Consider the following 24,700-nt stretch of genomic DNA (forward strand, 5'->3'; position numbering starts at 1 on the left):
GCAGAAGCAAATTAGGAGAATTCATCAATATCTTCAGTGATTATCAATGCTCCATTTCATTTTAAACCAGAACACACAATTGATTTCTTAGATACAAAGAATTTAAATTGGCACAAGACAACGGGTGTAAGTTAGTATCAAAGATTTTTTTCAAAATAACTGAAACAAATTTCTATCTACAAAAAACCACATTCCAAATCGGTGAGGTCACACCTAATGTGTTCTGGTTGTGTATTCACAAAACTGGAATATTTTAACCAGGCACTTGCTACTCTTTTTACTGTATCCCTGTTCTCAATCCCAGAAATTGACAGTGTTCATTGCAGTAGCATTGACTACAGTTTCCCCATATAGTAGCTCCTGAGCATTTGTATCCTTAAGTTAGTGACTCCATGTTCATTTACAAGGAAATTCCTATCTCAGTGATTTCAGGTTTTCCTGACTTTCCAGGTAGCTGACTGTTCTGCTGTTGACAGGATGAAAACTGTGTTCTTTACAGCATCTCTCTCTCTCCCCCATGTTAACCGCTCTTTTTCTTTATCTTCCCTTGCAGTCTCCCTTTCTGTCTCTCTCTTTTTCTCCCTCCCTCCCCCCTCGCCTCCTGCAGTTTCCATTTCCTCCCCTCCATGCAGCTTGCCAGTCTCTTCCCCTCCCTTTGCAAACTCTTTTTCTGTCATCTGCAGTTACCCATCCTCCCATCCCTTGCAGCCTGAATCTTACCCCCAACCTGAAAATTCCCTGTCTTCCATCATCTTTGCAGCCTTTCTGTCTCCCCAATCCCCCTTGCAGCCTTCTGCCTGATCTCCTTTTCAACCTCCCTGTTTCCTGTATTCACCCATTCTACCTCCCTTTCGTTCCAGTCCTCTATTTCCTCAATCTCCTTTGCAACCTCCTTGTTCCCCCTCAAGCCCACCCCTGGATCTGGCAGACCGGCTCCTACTCCTGCTCCTAATCTCAGCAAAAAGGCATCTCAGCCTTCACCAAAACCTAGCAGGCTCCCTGCCCTGGCTCAGGCCGTGTTCCTGGTGCTCAGGTCCACTTCATGCTCTCCCATCCTCCTACCCTCTACTCTCTGCCTCCACCTCCAGCTGGTGGGCCTTTCTCACAGCAGTTACACCCAGCACTCAGCTCCCTCTCCCAGCTTCCCGTCTTGGCTGCTGGTTCCCCAGCAAACGTTTCTCCCAGTGACTCCCTCACAGCAGTACTTAGGTACATAACTGCTCACTACCCCTGCAAATACAGGTTGCTTCTCTCCCATGTTCTTAGTTGAAGGCTCACTGTTGAATCTATTACCAACAAGAACAGGGGAGAACCAGCTTATAATTGCAGGGACAGCTCCTCACCATGTTTATGGGGGGTGATTTTTCTCTGGTCACTGCAAAAGTGAACTTACCCAGGAGTTTTGAGGGTTTTGCTTGCGACCCCTTGTATTTTGAATTCCGTATGAGGTACAGTTGTCATGTTGAATCCAAAGAGGATTGGGAGACAAGATGTCGATGTGATTGAGTTAGGTTGAGGGAATTGGAGTACCAATGGATAGAGGATCTGGAAGATCTGGGGCTTAATCTTGGGGGAATTCAGTATGGGCAGGAATATTTGACCACACGCTGGGTGGAGTTGGTAGGGTTTCTTTTATGGGATCTGTCAGTGCTAGACCTCCTATCATTTTGCACCATTGCCAATCCAAAATGTGGGCTCACTTGAGATGGTGGAGTCATGTGGTGTTTTGTAGTTTTGGTGTGTTGGTGAGGTGTGGGTATTATCTGTAAATGGGAGTGGTATACCAAATGAAGACAGATACATGTAGAGCACCAGTGTTTTAAATGCTTCCTGATTTCGAAGGGTATAACACTCAGTAGCACTTGAGGAGGGTTTAGAAAGCATTTCAGAAGGCAGAGTATACAAAATAGCTACAATTCCATCAGGAGCAGCATTAGATCCAGCCTTGAGGTAAAACAGATTACAGCAACTCTGAGTATCAATGTAGGTAGCAGCTGCAGAAACAGCTGGAGCACATACAGTGGCTGTAACCACAGCAGAAGAACAAATAGTGTCCGTAGCTACACAAGGAGCAAATATAGAAATGACAGCTGCTTTGGAGGATAGAATGCTATTTATTTTTATGTAGAAGAGAAGCATCAAAAATGAAAAACTGTGTGGGGCAATGAGGTTGCATGAATGGAGCTCTGAAAAATAACAACATTTAGGATGAATGTCAGCTTCTGTAAAAATAAAGGCTTAACTCTGCTGGCAATATCTATTTGAGAGATTTCTGACCAGACTTGGTCCATTTTCTGGATAAGTTTAATCATTTGTTTTTAGGACCATGTTATAAATAAACCTAATTCTAAATTATATTATTTTTATTTCTATACCTGTTTGTCCATTTATATTTAAATAATTCTCTAGATTTTGTTGAAGTTGTTGATGCTGAATTAGCAGCTAAAATTTTGATGGACCAAATTCATTGACATTATGTGGTTTTGTTGTGTGATTTGTAGATATTTTTCCCCCACAAGTCTGGATAAAAGTAAATCAGCCACGAGCTATCTGGATAACAAGAAGATGACAGTACCTGATTTCCTCAAAAAAAGACAAAGTCCTTTCCAAAGTTTTATTCATGGATTATGCAGTGAATAATGTATCCAAAAATGTGAATATCAGAATATCTTGTTTCACTGCTTAGAAATCAGAGCTCCTAATTGATAACTTTTATAAGAAAAATCCAAAGGTTTTGAAGGCAGAAATTTGTTGGAGGATCACAAATATAAAGCAGGCATCGGATTTAAAGAATATGGCTTTATGTTACCGATCCAGGGCAACTTGGGAATGTCTCCAAGTATTGTACAACCAATTAGTACTTTTGGAGTGTGTCAGTGTTGTAATGTAGGAAAGGATACAGAAGGGTCAATTGCAGTTTAAGCATTTGTGCCAATAGTTAAAAATATCAATGAAGAATGTAGTACTGCATCAGAAACTCGAGTGTTTCAGATGCAGAATTAATACATGTTGTTAATGTAATGTGTGACTGTTCCATGATTCAGTGCATCAGGCTAGTCATTAAAAGCAGTGTGCATCTTGACCTGGTAAAGATCTAGGTTATGTACAAAACCCACAAAAATCAGAGCAGTGACTCCAGAATTGTTGAATTTCCACAATCTGGAACACTATTTCACCAAAGATCAAGATCCAGGTTTCTAACTCCAAAATGGTTGAATTCGAACAGAATTTGGAAGAACTCAGAGAAACGGTTTGGAGGACAAAATCAATATTTCAATGCAGAAACAATTTAAACTTCCTTAATGAATAATGCTAGATATATCAAATAAATAAAGAACTAATGTCCACAAGGTCATGCAAAATGAGCCTGATACAGAAGGAACTAACAAATTACAGGGGAAAAAAAAATCCCTATAAATCCTTCAGGAAGGAGGAGCTCCTCTTAGGAATAGACAGATCATCAGAAAAAGTGAGAGCAGAGGAGCTAAAATAAACCTATAAAAGGAGATGCTGAGGCAAAATTTTACAGTAAAGGAATTATTTCAGTTCCACAAAAGCAGGGAGCAGGTGAAAACATTAAAAGACACAAATTGACTCATAACTAACTGATAATGAGCCCAGGGAAGTAAATATCTGAATTATTACTTTAAATTCTTCACAAGGAAAGCTCTGAATTCATGTCGTTCTTCCAGAGAAAAAGGAAGAAGGATGTATTTAAGGAAAATCATACAGGACCTGAAATGTTCACTCTTTTCCTTCCTGCACAGATGCTGTCAGACCTGCTATGTTTTTCTAGCACTTTCTGTTTATGTTTGTGTTCTGCAACTTCAATACAAATGACATTGGAATTCTGGATAAATTGGAAGACCTTAAACTGAAACTATCAGCTTGGATGACATTTATTTCAGAATGTAGAGATACCAGAGAGGGGATTTGAAAGGATTTCATAATCAATTGAGGAAGCACCATTTCTGGAGCACCATTAGAATGGAAAAGCTTGTAGGCAATTACGGATCCATTTAGTTTCACTTCAGTTCCATTTAAAATACTGTCAGGTGCAAACTTGAGGATTATCACTTAACTAGTAACTAGCTGTCAACCTGGTTTTAGTTGGGCATGAGCACCTTTGATTTCCCTGGGGAAGTAAAATCTCAAGTTTGTTGTGGAAATCCCAATGAAGTTACGTCTGTAGATTTGTAAAAATCATCTGTTACAGTTCAACACTAAAAGGTTAATAGCGAAATTCAAAGCTATGGAAACAGGGATTTGTAGAATTTGAATAAATAACTCACTGAAGAATACAAAGTAGTGCGTATTGGTTAGCCAGGTGGATCCAAGAGATGAAGTCGGAAATTGATACTTGAAATTTGATTTTATTTCATCTCAGCTGGCTCCTGAGGTCGAGTTGAGTCATGGTTGAGTTGGAATGGGAGGTTATAAGAGTAAAGGATGGTGCTTAAGTTGGCATTAAGTTGGGAAGGGAGCTATAAAAGGCTATTGAAATAGGTTGGGGAAAAGATGGGCAAGGAGCATATGAAGGGCCTCAGGGAGTGAAAGAGCATGGTTTGGCATGCAGGATATGAGGGTCATAATAGGTGAGTAGGCATATATAAGGCATGAGTATTAGATGAAGGGTGAAAGCAAAGCTCCCTTTATTCAACCACACAACTGGGTCACAATTTCAGAGCAATGTGACAACCTTTCTAACCTGTGCATCTTGGCATTCAGCTGATCCTGTGACTACCAACAAACTGTTTTCACGGCCAGCATGCCCAACTCCAGTTACAGGATAGGAAATGGTACCATGTTATCTAAGGGTGGGCTAAAAGGGACAACAAGGAACAAACAAGCAGGTATTAGAATGTTATATAAACACACAAAGTGTGGTGAATGAGGTTGTTGAGCCAGAAGTATAAATAACCATGTGGCAATGTGATGTGGCAGAAATAAAGGAAAAATGGCTTAATAGTGGTGAGGACCAGATGCTTAATATTCAAAGATATAAAATGTTCACAGAGGACTGGAAAGTGTAAAGGGAAATAGGAAAGTCATTGTGGTGTTGGAAACAGAAGATGTCCTTTAAAGAGCAGCTGGAGTGCAATTTGAGAAAATGTAAGGTTATGCACTTTGGCAAGATAAGTAGAGAGGATGAATATTATTTAAATGGAGAAAGACTGCAGAAAGCTGTACCAGACAGATTTGGGGATCCAAAAGTCAAGTTCAGCAAGAAATAGGGAGGGAAAATAGAATTTTGCCCTTTATTTGAAAGGAATGGAGTATAAAAATGGGGAAGTCCTGCCAAAACTATACAAGGCACTAGTTAGCCAGCATCTAGAATACTGTGAATAGTTTTGGTCACCTGATCTAAGGAAAAATATACTGGCATTGGAGGCAGTCCAGAGAATCTCCACCAGATTAATCTGAAGTATGGAAGGATTTTCTTATGAGGAGAGGTTGATAGGTTGTGCTTGTACTCATTAGAGTTTAGAAAAATAGGAAGTGTCTTTATTGAAACATGTAAGATTCTTAGAGAGCTTGACAAGGTAGATGCAGATAGATTTTTCCCTGCTGGGAGAGTTTAGGACCAGAGGGGTATAATCACAGACCAAAGAGTTACCTATTTAAGACAGATGAAAGGGAATTAGTGTATAAGTCTTGTCTGCAGAGAGCTGTAGAGGCTGGGCCATTAAGAATATTCAAGTCTGAGATTGATAGATTTTTAATCACTAAGGAAATCAAAGATTATGGGGAAAAGGCAGGAAAGTGGAGTTTAGGATTATCAGAACAGCTGTGATCTCATTGAATGGCAGAGCAGACACAATGGGCTAAATGGCCTAGTGCCATTCCTTTGTCCTGTGTTTTATGATCTGTGGGTCTCTGAATGCTAAGAGAGAGAAAGAAGAATAAATCTGCACTAAAATCATGGAGTTGTGTGAGAACTGTAATGTAGCTGGGAAACATTACATATCCAAATCCTGCCCTTAAGTAGATTGTTATTGCATGTTAAATAGGCAGCAGAAAAGAAATATTAGAAAACCCAATGCTATAATTTTGAAAGGGAAGTGAAATTTCTGTAACCACTGCTTCTGCTGAGTGTTAATTATTCTATTAAACTATATTTTATTCACTTGTAATACTCTCAGTGTTACTATACATTTTACAAGATGCATTGCAAAATATATGCAAGCCCTTTGAAGCTTGTGTAAGCTGCAATACATTCCTTTATTGATAAAGTCAACAGTGATGTTTGATGATCAAAATTAATTTAAAATCTCATTATCACACCACCTTCGGTTTTAGCAGAAACTAACATTAATTAAGAAAAACCATGTTTTCAGTCCACAAAGATGATTCTTCTACTTACATAATCTTTGAGTCAACACCAATGGATGCCACAGTGATCCCCCCCATAGAGGCCTGGGCACAGAATCTAGTCTAACAGAGTGATGCAGCCTGGAGCGATGAGGGTTAAGAGCAGTGTGGTCTGCCTTCAGATGGGTGTCAAATATCCCATATTACTATTTTAGAAGAGAGGAGGGAGTTTCCCTGGTGTCTCAAAAAGCATTCATCCCTCAAATAACATCACTAAAAACAGAATATCTGGTCACATATTCAGTTTGTGAAATCTGAATGTCTGCAAGTCAACACCTCTGTTTTTGTACAACAATAATTTTTGTTAAAGAAAGTACACACTGGCTGTGAAGCAGTTTAGGAAGTTGTAGAAGATGCTACAAATGTTCTTGAACACAAAGAGTACTGATATTGATGTATTTTAAGAAAACAGCAGCACTAAAACTCAAATGTAAAGCAGAATAGCCTCAGCAGGCCATTTCATGAAGAGGCAAGTTTCACATAGCAACTTAAACCTGAGGGATACAGCTTCCTGAAGTCACCTGTTTTCTTGTCATGTGTTGCTGGTTATGCCAGTATTTGTTGCCTTGAAAAGGTGGCAGTGAAGCTAAACTAATTGAACCACTATAGTGCGCATGTTGGTACACCCACACCACTTGTTTTTTCGTAATGATCTGACACAATTTGGTTTGCTGGGCCATTTCAGATCATGGTTAAAAAGTGAACCACATTAATGTGTGTAGGCCAGACTTGATAACAATGATAAATTTCCTCCCAAGAGACTTTTGAACTAGATGGACTTTTACAACAATCCGGTAAACATGGGAGAGAACCTTCCTGTGATTGGAGCAGTGAGCAGCTGAGAAGCAGTTCTAAGTGGTAGTAGTGAGCAGAATGCCAGGCGTTCCTTTTTGCCAGGGCTTGTGATGTGTCTTTTTTGAACTTTGGGCAGTGCCAGGACTTTTGCTGAGGCCAGTGGGAGAGAGTTGACATCACCTGGGGGAGATGAAGGCTCCTGAAGGAATGGACAAAGAGCAGGCTGCAAGACAGCTGGTGGGGAAGGAGGCTGCAAAGCAATTAGAGAAGGAAGCTCCATGGGGAATTGAAGATGAAGGCAGCTGCAAGAGAGGATTGTGGGAGAGAGAAGGAGGCTGCAAGAAGGTTGAGGAGAGATGGAGGCTGAAATAGATGGAGGCTGCATTGAGAGAGAACAGTTTTAAACCTGTTGGCAAAGAAAAATTCATAACTGAATACCAGAAAAATTTGAAATCACGGAGTGATTGAATTCTTTGAGAATGAATGTGAAATCTTTAAGGCTGCATATATGGAAAAATGTAGTGTATGCTAATGAGCACTGTCAAGTTTTGAATTTAAATCAGCAATTGAGATCTAAGATGCAGTTAAAAAAGAAAGTATTTTCTGCATGGTTAAAATATTCTGACTTTGTATTTATGCAGTTAGCTGAGACCTTACCATTCTGTGGAAGGTGTGTTGATGGATTTTATTTAGTTTGTAGAAGTATTTGTCAGTTATTTTGAAAACAAAACGATGTTAACCGATGGTCTTGTACCAGTTTAAATACTGTGTTGTTAAGGCCATTACTGTTTTCTTTGTGTGTTCTGGCTTTATGTTTCGTGGAAGATTGATAATTACTTAGGATATTGATGAATTCTTCAATTCTGTTTCTGTGGGTGTGCAGAGACCCACTTTGTCAGCACAAATGCAGAAGGTACTGTTACTTGTGACAGGATCACCTAATAAAAGTGTTAGCGAGAATGAAAAAGTACCCCTTGAAACCAAGAAATAGCCCCCAAAGATCAGAAAGTAGCTTTTAAGAAAATCTCAAGAAGTGCCCTTGAAACCAAATATATTTTGACCCCATAGATAAGACAGTATGGGGCTGGAGGAACACAGCAGGCCAGGCAGCATCAGAGGAGCAGGAAAGCTGATGTTTCGGGTCGGGACCCTTCTCCAGCTCCACTGTGTGTTATCTCTGACTCCAGTATTGGCAGTTCTTACTATCTCGGCTGGTTGGCCTTTACCTGATGGTAAGCATTATGTTTCCCTGCTGGTGAAATAGCAGAATATGCAGCAGCCCACGACAAATTGTGACACATGCTGTACTGAGTACTGATTTGATTTGATTTATTGTAGTCATGTGTACCTAAATACAGTGAAAAGTTTTGATTGCAAGCAGTACAGGCAGATCATAGTAAGCAAGGACATACTGCAGGGCTTCTCCAGAACAGTTCAGGCAGAGGAAACATTACATAGATACTTGAATCGTCTGCTTCATGGCATTTTGTTCTGACACCAGGAGGAGATGAAGAAATAGTGGCAGTATCACCAGTCCAGTTACTCAAAGGTCTAGGCTAATGCTGTAAGAACATGTGTTCAAACAGGGGATGCTGGTGGAATTTAAATTCAGTTAATAAAGTGTGGAATTGAAGGGTAGCCTCGGCAGTGGTGACCATGACAGCTATCATTGACTTTTGTAAAAACTCGCGTGGTTCACTAATGTCCTTTAGGGAAGGAAACCTGCTCATCTGGCTTGCATGTGACTCCAGATCCACATCAATGTATTTGACTCTTAACTATGCTCTGAACTGGTTTAGAAAACCACTAAGCTCAAGAACAAGTCGATAGACAATAAACACTGGCCTTGTCAGTGATGCCTACACTCCATGAAAGAAGTGGATTAACCATGGTTCTTTATTCGTTCATATTAACTATGCACCAGAGCCATGAGCCAGGTGGTCAGATGATAGCCCTTGTCGCTGTGTGGCCACTCTTTTTTGTCTCTTGTGCTGTCTCAACTGTTCATGGTACAGCAGCCTGATGAAGGCACTTTGACTGCTGTCAACAAGACCAGCTAATGACCTACATGATACCTTGAATGCTGAAAGTGCTCACTCTGCCAGCTCTCTGGCAAGATAAATGCAATGTTTTCCCCATCTTTGCACTTTGAGGGCAATGAACTCCCCAGTACAATACTAAAGAGTGAACTGCAAGATGTCACCTGTATCAGCCTGGTAAGAGCTCATTGCAAAGAAGTTCAACGCTGCAGTCACATTCAAAGCCACTGGCAGTGCTGATCCCAGGCGGCTTTGAAGTTGCAGTTCTGCCTTTAAAGGATGGTCGATTTTGATGAGCATCTCTCTAGTGAAATAGAAATGTTGCATGTGCTGTGTCACACTGAGGTTAAGGTTGGAGATGTGTTCCTTGAGCACCCAGGGTGAATATGGCCTAAGAACTCTTCTGTCTTTTGAGCTTTGCCTTTTTGACCAGCTCATCCTCCTCTGTATCACTTCGAATCATTCTATTCATGCGGTGGTGACAGGACTGAGAACACCAGGTCTGTGAGCAATCCCTGAACTCTTAAGGTCAGAACTGAGGCCATCAGCAGTATTTATTAAGGAAAATATCAGTGTTGGAGAGAAAGGATGTGCTGGGTGGATCAAGGACAAAACCTCTTTGGTTAGAGCTAAAAAAGAATCAATGTGCCATGACACAGCTGAATCTATTGTGTAGGTCACCAATGAGTTGGAAATGTATAGAGGAGCAAATTTGCAAAGAAATTAGAGGGAAAGTCAAAATGATTCAGTAGTTATAGTAATACTTACAGACTAGAATAGTAACATTGTAAAGGGCAGAGAAGGGAAGAGTTTCTCAACTATGTTCAGGAGAATCTTCCAGACTCCAGTCCAACAAGGAAGGGGGTATTTCTGGTTCTGGTGAATGACGTGGATAAAGTAGATCAAGTCGCAGCGAGGGAATATTTAAGAGACCGTGATCATAGTATCGTAAGGTTTAGATTAGATGTGGAAAAGGACAAGCAGTCCAAAGTACAAATAATTAATTGTGGGAGCACCAAGATAAATTGGAGTTAACCATTTGCAGGCAAAACCGTAACGAAAGCTTAAACCTAGCTTCCATGGGGCTGAACGGTGAGAATAACAAATCCAGATCTCCATCAATGGTGAAAGAGACAAAAGAAGAAGAAGCTGAAAACGACATGTATGACAGATTTGGGCTAATGATACAAGTGTAAATCGAATGTTCAGAGGAAGATCCAAGAATAAGAGAAGCAAAAAGAGAGTATAAAGAGAGACTAGGAACTAACATAAGAGGGAATCCTTCCATAAGCTTATAAATTGTTGAAAGGTGGTAAAAGGAAAAGTGAAGCCAGTTGGGGACCAAAAATGGGTTTATATACGGAGGCAAAGAGCATGGCTGTGGTAGCAAATGAATATTTGAACTGAATTTACCAAAGATGATGATGCTGCCAAATTCATAAGGAATGCTGAGGTGGCTGGCTGCTGAATAGACCTAGAGGTTAATGTTATCCAACCCACCTCGGAAAGTGCCTGATACTCAAGTCCAACTATTCCCTGGGTTGTCACAAAAGGTAATGACAATCAAACTACTCAAAGACCCCAGTTTACCCAACTGATGAAATCATATTAACAGAAAACATTGTCTGGGTTCATGTACTTAACAAGAATTACTGCTTACTACAATTAGCTAAGTTCTAATTACAGGCAAACAAAACTATAACTATCAACTATAACTACTCAACTAGTTGAAATTCTGACACCTGCACACATACTAACAGACAAATATTAAAAAACATTAGTGTTTTAAGGGGAGGGGAAAACACTAGACAAAAACAGTTCAGTAGCATCAAATTAATAAGATGTTCCTTTAGCTTCCCAAAACCATCTGTTCTCTGATCCCTTTCTCCATATTCTTTCAATTTTTTTTGCAAAAGGCACAGTGTGATTGGCACACTCATTATAAAATCTCTTAGTTATTGATTGTAGGAACCAGCTTACAGAAATTGGTAGGGAAAAATAAGTGGCCTTTTGCAGGCTTCAGTTACTTCTACAGCAATGATAGAAACACAGAACCTGCTGTTCCTGGAGGCTCTTCCTCCTCTGTTGAAAATACCCAATTGTCCACCTGCTCAGGAGCCTTTTGGAGAGTTGTCATCAAGCTGGTAACTTATTACATCCACAATTGGTTACAGTTGCACAAGCCAATCAACAATCTGTTGCTGGATGAATCTTCCTCCAAGCACACACCCTGGTGCGATGGTGTCTTATTTCTGCTCCTGCATTACTTGCAAAGTAGCAGTGTAAACACAACTCAGAATGAATAAGTTGTTTTGAGAAGTGTAGTAATCCCTTCCATAGTCCTTGGTTTTAAGAGAATCCTTTTGCCATTTTGGTCTACAATCAAGAATAAAGTTTAAAAAAAAAATGCAGTCTTTACAATATGCACCAGTTGAAGGTGACAGGGCAGGTTGAAAATGTGCCTAATAAAGCTGTAAAGACATGAAGTGATGCTGTTTATTAAGTCACTGGTCGAACTTCAAATGGAAAATTGTGTTGAACTCTGGACATCTCAGTTTAGGAAGAATGTGAACAGATTAGAGACGATACAGAAACCGTTACAAGAATGGATAGATTGGAGGAGCTTGGGCTGTTGGAGAGAGTAAATTTGATGGACACTTTCAAAATTACAAAAGTTCTGGACAGAGTAAATGAGCAAAAACTGTTCCCACTGGATCAAGAAACAGACAACCACTGAGTTAAAGCAATTGGCAGAAGAAGCAAAAGAAACATAAGGAGAATTTTTTTACACAGCAAGTGGTTCAGATCTGAAATGAAACTGCGGTGAATGCAGGTTCAGTCTTGGCTTAGCTTTTAAAATAAAATTTGATAATTATCCACAGAGAGAGAGAACTTGCAGGGAAGAGGCAGGGAAATGAAGCTAGCTGAGTACTCTGGCAGAGAGCTGGCAGGAACACAAGGGGCAGAACACTCTCCAGTTATGCTGAAACCGTGTAGTTCTCTGTGCAACACCACTCCCTGTAGACCTCACCAATTCTAAGTAGCAATATAACCCACCAAACACTCCTACAAATGCAGCAGAAGTCAGGAGGAATCATTCAACAACTAATCTGTAAGTAGTTGATGATCCTTTTAAATAGCGCGGGTAGGTTTATTTCCTGCTGCTAAATGCTTGTTCAGCTGTGTGAGGTTAAGAGAGGGCAGTGGCCAGAATATTAAAATAGAAAATGGCCCAGTTGGTGTCAAAAGGTGTTAGATGTTGATTAACATCACTGTGTGCGGTGACTGTCCCTGCACATGCTGCTGACGCACTAAAAATCACATCCAGTGCAGCCCACACCAGAAGAGTGCAAGTATGGTGCAGATGTTATTCTGGATTTGAAACAAAACCCGCAGCAGCAAATTTATGAGCGTCATTAGGCCGAATTTTGTGGTCTCCATATTTTAACAGGAACTTTTCAGTCTTTTTGAATATTCTTTTTAATACCTGGAAAGCAATTCAAAACTCCTGCTAACAATCTATGAAATGACAAATATATGTTCACAGAATGTGAAATCTCATTGAAGCAAAAACTGCAAATGTAATAAAAGCACTGCATGACAGCCAAAGGAGCCAATAATGATTACATCAACACTCTACTTTCACAAGTTAACCCCTTCTCATTTAACCATTTCTTCTCATTCCTGCATTTGGGAATGGAGGCTTGGGAACTGTTAGCTCTGCTTATGTTTCATGCTGTCATTTTCATTTATTGTTTTCTATTGATTCCAACCTTCTCCTTTACCCTCACTATAACACGTTTGTAGCTCCTTTTGTTCATCTTTATCTGAATATAAAAAAAAACACACTGGAAAAAACTACTGTAACTCATTATAAAATGGAAAATGCTGGAAATTACTCAGCATTACCTTATTTTCCATTATTCATTCCTCATTTTCACATTGGTTGTTTTTTTCCTTTTTAAGTAGTTGTAGAAATTCTTACCAATCCTTTCTGATATTCCTGGTTGGCTTTGTCTTATAATTTAATTTCTTGCTCATAAGTCTTTTAGTCATTCTTTGCTATTTTTAAATTCTACCCGTTTTATTGATTTACCACTAACCTTTGAGAACTTGTGCACTTCTTATTTTTTTTGAAAATATCCATACTTTTGGTTTTATCATTAACTAATAATTCATTTATGCTATTTAATTAAAAAAGAAATAAATGCAAGTTGTTCAGGGGTAGGCGGATGGTCTGGAATCGGACGAGAGAGGCCCCATGGGATGTGGTAGGTAGGTAGAAAACTTGCTAGGCTTTGTAGAGAGAAACCCCCCATGAAAATCATCAAAACTGCCACTTAGCCAAAAAATATAAGGTTCAGCTCTATGTCCCATCATAACAGTAGTTCTTTACAGTCATTACAATAACTAATACTAATAACACCATCTTGATCACAGTTGTGATTTGTTTATGGTAAGCAATTGCACACTTCATGCCAGTGCAGCTGGAACTTAGCAATATCCTGGAACTTTGTGATCTCTAGCTTGAAGAATTTCTTGATCGCTTCTCGACTGAGGAATGCCTTATAGTGCTTTTGTTTCAGCTTGATTCCTTGACAGCTGATTTCAGATGATTTCACTTGAATGCTGCAGAGTACCATAAGTGTTTGTAATTGTTATAGTTTGTGCAATGTGTGATTTCATTTCAGAGTAATTCACTTCCATAGATCATTGTTAGTTGTCGAAGGATAACTGAATGAACACTGCAGAATGCAGATCATGCAAATGAGTACAGACAAATGTTAGAGCACAGAATAGTGCCAAATTCTTCTGGTGGGGCATTAGCTTGTGCCAGGTTTCTCAATCTTGCAGAAATCACTATTAAGATTTGCAGTGCTGATCTCTGGTCTGTCAAAAGTTCCGAAGGGAGCTTAATGAGCAACTAATCGGAGATGAGTGGATTCTTCGTTCCCTCCCCACACCAGCAGCAGTTTGAAAATATCTGACTGTCATAGAGATGTTGGCATTGGAGTTCTCCAAGATTTCACACAGTCCAGGCAGAACTTGATATTTATCACATGTCAGCAGTTCATAATAATACTGGCAGAAAAATTGATACAGATTGACCTGTATTGGGAACATGAATGAGAACCCTGTAAACTTTGACATACCAGCCAGTCAATGAGCATGGCTGGAGTGAAAACAATGATAATGAGGAAAACTGGTCATGAAAATAGAGTTGCATATGTCTGGCAGAACAAAGCTTGTGCCAATAGTGATGTCCTCTGAGAAAAGCAATTCCCAAAAGAAATGGATGGATGAAGGTGACTTAAAAGTAATGGCCAAGGAAAGTTCAGAGTTTCCAATTAGGAGGATTAAGTCAGGAAAAGGTCTTCCTATCTGGGACCTGTTCAAATCATATATCGTTGATGATGTTGCTTGAGATAGATTGCAAAATGTAATATTACTGTGTTTCCCTATGGTCTAACCAGCCGTATTCAACCATTGGATAAACATGGTGTACAATGTCTGTGTCAGGAAGGTATTATTTTGGAAAAAGAAAAACAATACTTAAAACACGTTTTGGCTCCTTTTGTCTTGGTTTTGGGGCACGGTTATTGGAAGCAGTTTCTGACGTGCAGCTGTGCTGATGTATCACTGCAAGTAGTGAGATAGCGAGATGATGAGATAAGGTGGATTTCACCCCTCAAATATTATTCACGTATGTGTCAACCCAGTACTTTTTGGCTAAAGATTTGGTTCCAGAAACTCAACACACATGAGTATGTATGCTATTCAGTATTTGATTTGCTCCATTAGTTAATAAAAATTTAAGAATCACTTTCTTTGAAATAACATATCCCGTGTTTTATAAAGGATAGAATTTTTCCCATGCAACCAGGACACATGTCTAGAAAAGGCCTAATTGCAAAACATCAGCGCAATCTGACTGTTGTGGATCGTCATGAGAGGAAATATTGGAAGTGCCAATCTTGTGTAGGTTATGTATATTTCTGTGCATATGTATGATGAGAATGGACAGTTGTGTCTGTTGTGTGTGTGCGTGTGTGTCTGACTGTGTGTATAGGCATATGTCTGTGTATATCTGTTTATCTGTTCGTATCTCTGTGTTTATGTGTCTTTGTCAGCTGATCTGATGATTGCGTAAATATGTTATTGTGTAATTATTAACAGGAAGGTTATCAATCATCAAAAAATGGAGGGTCTAACTATGTAACCAAATCTTGAAAGGTTCAATATGCCATGATTGGAGGAAGACGTGACAAAAGTAAGCAGTGCAGATAAACAGCGTGTGCTAAGTTAGGCTCAGTCACAGTAGTTATATGTGGGATATAATGGCGTCATTGCGTACACACACGCTCATACACGTGCGTGCACACACACACACAAACACTATCACGTGCACGCATACAATCACACGCACATACACACACACTTTTCTCCAAAGATTCGCAGTAGACAGCACCTTGTTGAGGGAATTCACCTAAAATCTGCTGGATGTATTTAGAAGCGGCACATCATGCCCTAAATCAGTGTGTAATATTGATTTGTCAGCAACAGTATCATTTTGGAACTCAGTGCTCCATTATTTAAAAGGCTCACTTTACTGCTGCAAGGATTTATTGCCCTCAGGGACCCAGTTCATAGTTTATACCAGGTTGCATCTTAGGGATCCTCACTTGTTCTCAGCTCTAACTGAGTTGATGCCTACTCATTTGCTCACAGCATCCCTGTCTTTTTGTGCTTTTTCCCCCTCAACCAGAGCTGAAAGGCTCACAGTAGTTCTGTTACATGCAGACACAAAGGCAGTCAGGCAGCTTGTCATAGCCATCAGTCAAAGGGTTACATGTTGCAGCATAGCAGCATGATTGATACCATCAATCTCACACCGACATCATGTATCTGCCAGTCCTCTGATTGCCAGCTGCAGGTGTTTCCAACACTGATTTAGCTAAAATACCCATCGAGGTGTCAGGATAAGAGCAGGTGAAGGGTGCAGAATGCTTCCTCTGAGTCATCTGTGCTGTCTTCCTCAGATGTGGAGAAGGGGTTATCCTGTGGGGCCATCCTGTTGACTGTAGTGACCCTGCTAATGCAAGAGATTCAGAGAGAATGTGTCATGAACAAGGGGTAGTTGTTCCAGTGTGTTAAATATACAGTTACAGTAAGAGACTCAGAAGGGAACACAGCAGCTTCTTACTTGGTTGCTGGGGCCATGGATGTTTCTGTCTTTGCAGGTAGCAGTCCCAGACCTCACCAATGAGGGCCCAGATCCTCTCTTCACAAAGGGTGAGGAGCTGAATGTCAGATACTCCACCATCCATCCTGGCTCTTCCACCCAATTGTGGGTCATTTTCCCCTGCAGTGAGACAAAGGGAGGGATTGAGGGAGGTGAAAGTGGATGGCACTGCTGTTAGAGCTGGTACAAGTCGGGGGAAGTTGGTGAGGTGCTCCGAGTGAGTGAGTAGGTAGTGCAGAAACCGTGCAGGTTGGTAAGTTTTAGGAGTTGGGGTGCGAGTGGTAAAGCATGACCCTTAGTGGAAGGTAGCTGGAGAGTCAGAGTGTGAATTATCTTGGCAGCTGGAGAAAGTCATTGACCTTCTTTCTACAGTACTGGGTGTTCCTCCAGATGGTTGATACTACACTGACCTAGGTGGCAACTTTGGACCAGGCTGGCAGGGTGTGAAGCCATGGTCGTCATTGGCAGTCTTGGGAATAGAGGATGTCCTTCTTCTGCACCACCCGTTCCATTCATCAGGACTTCCAGATCCCTGTCCACAATGCAGCGCACCAATTCCACTTTATGTACAATATCCAGGGCTAATGTTATGAACCTTGCAGGGCAGCTCCAGAATGACAGTGCTTGTTTGGGGGCACAGGGGTCTTGTGGGGAGAAATCTTCCATGAAATTCAATAAAAATAAAATGATAATATTCAGCCCTGCGTCTTGATCTTCCAAGCCTATAACCTTTCCTGCTCCTGTACTGACCTCATTCTTTTCATAAAGAGCTACTCCATCTCCTTTCCTTCATTCATTTCCTTTCAAAATGTCAAATACCTTGTATTTTCAATTCCCAACCTTGAAAATATATTTCCGTAATGGCTGTCATATCATAATTGTATATTTTGGCTTTTGTCATTGATTTCAATAAGGAAACTTTCATTCTTTAATTCTGCATATTTCCTAATCTGACCATATTTGCTGGTACTCTGTAATTACCATTACCCATATTGCTTCTCAGTACGATTGCTGTGTTCCATTCCCCTCATGTAAAACCTCCTTTCCACTACTTAGGTTAAAACACTCTAAATCTTAGTCATCCAATTCATTCAGACCCTGGTCCCAGCTTGATTCAAGTGAACGTCATCAAGGTTGATAGTAGAAGATAAATGACAGTAGTAATGAGACAAGAAACAAAAGATGGGTCATGGTCAGTGTGTATACTTGCCATTGAAAGAAAAAAAACTGAGGGAAGAGAGAAGAAACAAAGTGGTGGAAATTACTATCTGAAATTGTTTAATTCAGTATTGCATCTGGAATGCTATGAAGTGCGTAGTTGAAAGTTAACATGCTGTTCCTCACACTTACATCTAGATTCATTGGAACACTCCAGGAGACCAAGGACAAAGAGATTAATACGGGAGCGTGGGGAAGAATTTGACTTCTTTGTTTACCTTTTCTTCAGGCTTTACTGTTTATGTTTTGTTGTAAAGTTCGGGTAGAGTACTTGTGGATTGGGAAACAGGAAGTTAGAATCTGGTGTTTATAAAGTGTTGGGGGTAAAGCATTGTGTGGTCCCTTTATCAGATTATGTGCTTTTCCTGTGCTTCGAGCTGGAAAATGGATATCTGTGAGTAGCAGCTTGAAAGCGTGCAAGTAAACAGAGAGCACTGAAATTGAAATATTTGTATCGAAAGACTGTACAGTCAGCAGCCCAAGCAGAAGTTTTTACCAAAACAACAGGCATTTGAATTTAGCCAATCAATTTGAACCCGGTACTTAGATACCAAAAGCCTATTAAATTTAAGTCAGATGGTTTTGACAACATAAGACCAATCCTATCGTAAGAAATATTGATATGTCATCAAGGGTATAAAAAGAAGGGGAGTTGGACACTGAGCCCAAAGTGAGCTGCCATCTGCCAGAGCTAACGGCCCTAAGCTGTCAAGAGAGAATCACCAGCTGTCACAGCCTCCTGTATGTCTTAGAGAAAGCACCATCTAAATAACAATGGTACCAACGGCATAACTAGTTAATATTCCTGACAGAAGAATTGACGGAGAAGGCACAGAACATTCTGGAAAATATGTAACTTGGCTGTAATTTCCAGAGACTAATTCCTTATATATATAAGTGGGATTTGTATTTATTGGAACAGCATACCATTAGAATCTTACTTTATTCAGGAATAGTTCGTAGTTAGGAGGGATTTATTTGGCTTGTTAACAGTTCAGTTATTTGTTCACTGTTAGAGTTAGATAAATAAATTGTTACTTGTAGATTTTAAAGTGAGTGTCAGGGATTTATTTTATTTAACCGCTAGAAGTTGCTGAACAGCAGGTTACTTCTCACAATCCTTTTACAGATTATAGAGCAAGCTCCTCCTCTTTGGGTGTCGGTTTTAGTTCACAGAAGGGAGGGTGGCAACCTCCATTTTATGACACTGATTTCTTCACCTTACTTTTCCTGTCATAACGTATCACCTTACAACTCACGACAAAACATTCAGCTCATGTCCATCTATCCCATCTGCTCACGTATCTATATTCTCCCAAAGCTATTTACAGAAACCCATGCTCTCTACTTCTGTGTAGTTTTCAAATTATAATATTATGCCCTGAAAACCTGAGATTTGATCATCCTTCTATATTGGAATATTGGAAAAAGCAATGATCCTAACCCTAAGGGAATTTACTCTTAAAATCCTTCCAGTCTGTAAAAAGATTCAGTGACCACTACTGTCCATTCTATATTCTTTAGCTATAACCCTATTCTTCCTTTAATATTTGCTGTAAATTGATCAGTAAACCCCCTTATGCCAGATTACAAATGCCTTTTGAAAAGAAACCTAATATCCAATGCATTTTACTTATTATCACATTCCTTCAAAGAACTCTTATTTAGTTTGAGAGGCATGATTTGCCTTTTACAAGTCCATGTTGTTATCCTTGGTAAATCCTGTCTTTCTAAGGATATATTCATTTTAATCTGTACTATGACATATAGAAACTGATTTACCACTAATTTTAGACTGACTGATTTGTAGTTACACAGTTTATATTTTTCTTCGTTGAACAGAGTTGCAATGCTTCTGAAATGAAGTAGTGGAATATCCAAAGTAAATTCATCAGAGCCTGATGGCACACAGCCTCGGAAGATGAATGAGTTCAGATAGAAGGTTAGTAAAGTTCTAGATATACTTTTCCTAATGCACTTTAAATATACAAATTGTTTCATAGAACATGATCAGAGGTATAGATAGAGTGGACAGCCAGAGACTTTTTCCTAGGGTGGAGGTAGCTATTACGAGGGGGCATAGTTTTAAAGTAAGTGAAGGTAGATATAGGGGAGACATCAGAGATAGGTTCTTTACTCACAGAGTGGTAGGGGCGTGGAATGCATTGCCAGAGAGGGTAGTGGAGTCGGCCTCATTAGGGGCATGTAAGCAGCAATTAGTTAGGCATATGGATGATAGTGTAAGGTAGGGGTGGAGGTTAAATAGACCTTAGGTTTAGGGTAAAAGTTAGGCACAACATTGTGGGCCGAAGGGCCTGTACTGTGCTGTACTGTTCTATGTTCTAACTACAGAGTAGATAGAATTACAGAATAGTTACAGAACAGAAGAAGATCATTTGGCCTGTCATGTGGACCTGCTAATTCCCTTGCCCTTTCCTTTGTATGTACTGTAAATTATTTTGTCTTTAGACAAACATTAAATTACCTTTTGAAAGTCATCTCCCTCTGCTAAGCTCTCAGTCAACAAGTTCCAGATCTTAAACAAAAAAAGAAATTCCCGGAGAAACTCAGCAGATCTGGCAGCATCTGTAAGAAGAAAGGAGAGATAATGTTTCAAGTCCAGTGACTCCTTGTCAGAACTGTTGGTAATTATGCTGAAACCAAAGTGGGTGTGTGAAGAGAGGTGGGTGAATAGATGGAGACAGAATCCAGAGAGAGAGATATGAAAGGGGTAGGTAACCAGTAGATTGCGGATAGCAGGCAGGGCAGAGAAAGCTGAATAAGTGATAATAATAGCTAAGAGTGAGAAAAATGGGTGTGAGCTGTGCTGAATGCAACCAATATAATGTGATAATGGGCCTAGAAGTACCTGAGAATGTGTGACTGTGCTAAAAGCAACCCATGTCATGACTGGACTGAGTGTGGGCGTGGGGTAGAGAACATGGAGGGATGGAATCAGGATCTAAAGTTATTGAACTTGATGTTGAGTCATAGAGGCTGCAGGGTCCCCAGGTGGAAAATAGTTGTTGTTTTTCCACCTTGTGCTGAGACTCATGAACACTGCTGCAGGCCTGCGACAGAAATGTTGGCGTGAGAAAACGGAGGTATGTTGAAGTGACAGGCAACTGGAAGCTTGGAGTCATTTTTGTGGACAGAGTGTAAGTATTTGCCAAAATGGTCACCCAATCTGTGCTTTGTCTTCCCATTGTAGAGGAGACCACATTGTGAGCAGCAAATACAGGAAACTAGATTGACTGAAGAGGAGGTAAAGTGCCATTTCACCTGGAAGGCATGTCTGGGGACTTAGGAGTGAAGAGGGAGGAAGTAAATGGCCAAGTGTTCCACCTTCTGCAGTTGGATGGGAAGGTACAATGGGGATGTGAGAAGACGTTGGGAATGGAGGAGAAGTGGACCCAGGTGTCCTGGAAGGAATGGTCCCTGCAGAATGTTGACAAGGGAGGGGAGGGGAATATGTGTCTGGTGGTGGCATCCCATTAAAGGTGATGGAAATAGCTAATGAGCGTTTGGAGGCAGGGACTGGTGGGGTGGACAGTGAGGACCAGAGGGACCCTATCATTGATGTGGAAGGGAGGAGAGGGTAGAAGTGCAGGAGATAGGTCAGACACAGCTAACGGCCCTGTCAACACTGTGAGGGGGGATCTTCAGTTGAGGAAAGCAGGTGGACATTTCTGAGGCTCCTGTATGGAAGGTGTCATAGTTAGAACAGATATGACAGAGACAGAGAAACTGGGAGATTGGGATAGAGTCCCATCAGGAAGCAGGGTGTGAGAATGTGTAGTCCAGGTAACTGTGGGAGTTGGTGGGTTTGAAGTGGATATCAGTGGCCAGCCTATCCTCAGAAATTTAGCTGCACTTAACTCAACCTAGTTGACTGTATTCACTGCCAACAATGTGGTCTCCTCTCCATTGGGGCAACAAAATGTGGACTGGGAGCTGTGGGCCCCGGAACGTGGAGTGGACTGCGAGCCTTGGACGAGTGTGAGGTACGAGCCGGTACAGTGTGTGGGGAACGAGCCGGTACAGTGTGTGGGGAACGAGCCGGTACAGTGTGGGCTGCGAGCCCTGGTAATGCCGTGTGGAGAATCCCAAGTCCCAGAGTGCGTGAGGGAGGCGAATCTGGGTACAGCGTGACTTACCTTGTTGCTGCTGAGTGCCGGTGAGGAGCGGACTGGAGGCTGGTGTGATGCGGGACAGTTGTTGGATTTGGGCCTGGCACCACGTGCTGAGCTGCTGCTGTTTGATACGCTTACCGGACTGTCATGTAAATTCTTACCTTTTAATCCTCTTGTATAGCAACATTATTCTGTAAGATTTGTACCTAGGTACATGTACCTAAGATGGGCCATTGTAAAAACTTTTCACTGTACTCCTGTACTTCTCTACTGGAGTACAAGTGACAATAAAGGATATTCTATTCTATTCTATAGCTTTGCAGAACATCCACATTCTGTCTGTAAAAATGACTCTGAACTTCCAGTTGCCTGCCACTTCAACACACCACCATGTTCCCATGCCAACATTTCTGTCTCAAGCAGAGCTCCTCTGGTGAGAAATAAGTGCTTGGGTTATACTCATAAAATAATCATTAAAATTTAAAATTAGAAATGAACATAATTCCTTTATACGGAGAGTAGGTGCAGCATGAAGTTTGTGCTAAGAAGTTGAAACTATTGTGTATTCTAAGAAAAAAGTTAATTTTTTGAAGTGCGGAAAAGTGTGTGTTTGACAGAATAGTGGAATTATTATTATATTGACTGCTATTTACTGGATTATTATTGTCCAGAAAGTTCAGTTTTACTCCTGATTGTGGCATTACATTCTTTGCAAGATGAGTGTTGAGAACAGAGACCAAGAGAATTTGAAGTTGGAGAAGATGTGGGCCTCTGGAGAGAGAACAAAGTAGTTGATATGGCTTTTGATTGGCCCAGCAAAGAATCAGTGCAGACAGAATTGTGACTTTGGACAAAATGCAAAATTGTCCCTTTTCCTTCGAAAGTACATTGTTTTTACTCTAGTTTGTTTTTGATAATTGAACTCAGCCATTTTGTTCCATTTTATTTTCATGCAGTCCTTTGTATTTTACATTTATCTTCCTCTGTCTGTCTCCTTTCACTCTTCATCAATCTACAGATTGTTCCTTAGCTTTGAGCGTATATTTCAATGTTTCATGTTGCCTTTTATCATGTTTATGTTTCAAAGCTGTTGTAAAGAATTTGATAAATACTACCATTCCTTCTCCACGATCCATCAACTTCCTTTCTTATTCTGTTCTCCAGGATATTTTGTAGCCAGAAATATTCAGCTCTCAATCCATCTTGAACTTAGCAGCATCTGTGTTAATGCTGCGTTATTATATTAAATGTGCCTCAGGCTCACCAGCTTTGTCCAGAGTGCTTGGTATTTTTACCCATGTTGGCAACATAAGTCTGTCTTTATTTGATAACAACTCTTTTTTAGTATGTCACATATAAGTCAAGGGTTTTGAATGCAATGTACAGGGTGGTGGCGCAGAGTAGATGGTGGTGGTTAAGGTATGGTCTTTTTGGTATTTCTTTTATTATCCTCTTTTCTCTGTTGGCTTCCCCTTTCCCCTCTGCTTTCTCATTTCTCCAACTTAATCATGGAGATAGAATTAATTTACCAGAGTAGATCATCCCTCAGAAGTGAGTGGTCGCTGCACATAGTGTAACTTCTGATTTGATTGCATTTAATTTTGGATGACTGGTTCTGTTTCACTCAGGCTAGTCTAGTTCAATTCCATTTGCTTCAGAGTACTTCTCAAAAGAGAGATCTTTTCTAGGAGTTAGGGGGACTGGAAATCCTTTCTCATAATACAAAGTGCATTGTGTCACGCCTTTTAATACAGCTAAATTTCTCAACATGCTTCACTGGAGGAAATCAGCACCAGGTAAGATTTAGAAGATCAAGGGGAGGCAATCAGAGATGTGGCTGAAGGGTAGGGTTTGAGGCAGCTTTCAAAGTTGGCAGCACATGAAGAACGGCAGGCGAGTTTAGAAAGAAAATCCCAGAGAGCAGAAAAAGAATGGTCCTGACCAGAAACGTCAACTTTCTTGCTGCTCTGATGCTGCCTGGCCTGTTGTGTTCATCCAGCCCCACACTGTGTTATCCCAGATAGCAGAGACATGCTGCCTGCAGGATATGCCATGAATGTAAAGAGGAGGGAGGGTGAGATGAGAAGTGAACACATGACAGAGGAGCTGACTGTGCAGCTGGGAGAGGGAACTCCAAGAGGTTGTTGGGGATAAATAAAGTTAGGCCACGGAAATATTTGTAAGTTCGAATTTTGAAAGCAGTGTGTTGGAAGTGCAAAGGGTTCAACCTTTGAAAACAGCATTGCTCATTCTGGAATAGTTTTGGAACCCTTTGTGGTTAGTTGGTAGTGAAATTTATAAAATTTATCTTTATTGTTTGAGATTTATTTATTTACCATTGCTCTGAGTTTTAATTATATCTTTTCATTGTATCTGTTTTGCAGTAGTTTTTTTTCTTACAGTGGGTCACTACTAAAGATAAACGGGATTGAAATACAATCCTCCTAATCCAAAATTGAAATAGACCTTGTACTTACGATAAAAACCTTGTAAACATAAAATCAATAAAGAAGATTTAAATCAAGAACAGAAAGATTAAAATGTAGTATTTGGGAAAAATAAAAGATGGAACTTTAAAATAGAAAGCAGAACCAATAAGATTTCTGATGAAGCAAAACTTTATGAAAATTAAGTTGTCACATTTTTTACGTGCAGATATGTAGTCTTTCTAATTTACATCTCGATGGAAAATAATTCATCTTAAAATTACAATCAAAATAATTATGTGGAATGCACTGAATATAAGAGAAGCAATTATGTTTTCTCGGCATCTCATTATTATGTAGTTTTCTCAATGACACAGCATGTCTCAGCAGAAGATTGGAGCAATGACACTGGTTGTGATTGAATTTATTCAAAGTTACAGTCCTAAGGATTCAAGTGTTTGGTCCATTATATTT

At 40.2% G+C, this 24,700-nt stretch overlaps 1 protein-coding gene across 7 annotated transcripts in view; it reads left to right on the plus strand.

The window, feature by feature from the left end:
* The window catches only part of lrrc3b (leucine rich repeat containing 3B), a 59,522-nt gene that overhangs the window by 31,089 nt on the left and 3,733 nt on the right, over positions 1 to 24,700 (plus strand). For 3 of the 7 annotated variants that reach the window (XM_048618289.1, XM_020527565.2, XM_048618299.1), the window contains exon 2: positions 19,510 to 19,609. The exons of 2 other annotated variants lie outside the window; for them this stretch is intronic. The gene's annotated coding sequence lies outside the window, so the exon portion shown is untranslated. Of the gene's footprint in view, positions 1 to 15,383; positions 15,478 to 19,509; positions 19,610 to 24,700 lie in introns of all 7 variants that reach the window. 2 more of the 7 variants (XM_048618283.1, XM_048618274.1) reach the window with 1 other exon arrangement.

This window comes from Rhincodon typus, chromosome 2, assembly GCF_021869965.1.
Source record: "Rhincodon typus isolate 14 chromosome 2, sRhiTyp1.1, whole genome shotgun sequence".
Taxonomy (NCBI): Eukaryota; Metazoa; Chordata; class Chondrichthyes; order Orectolobiformes; family Rhincodontidae; genus Rhincodon; species Rhincodon typus.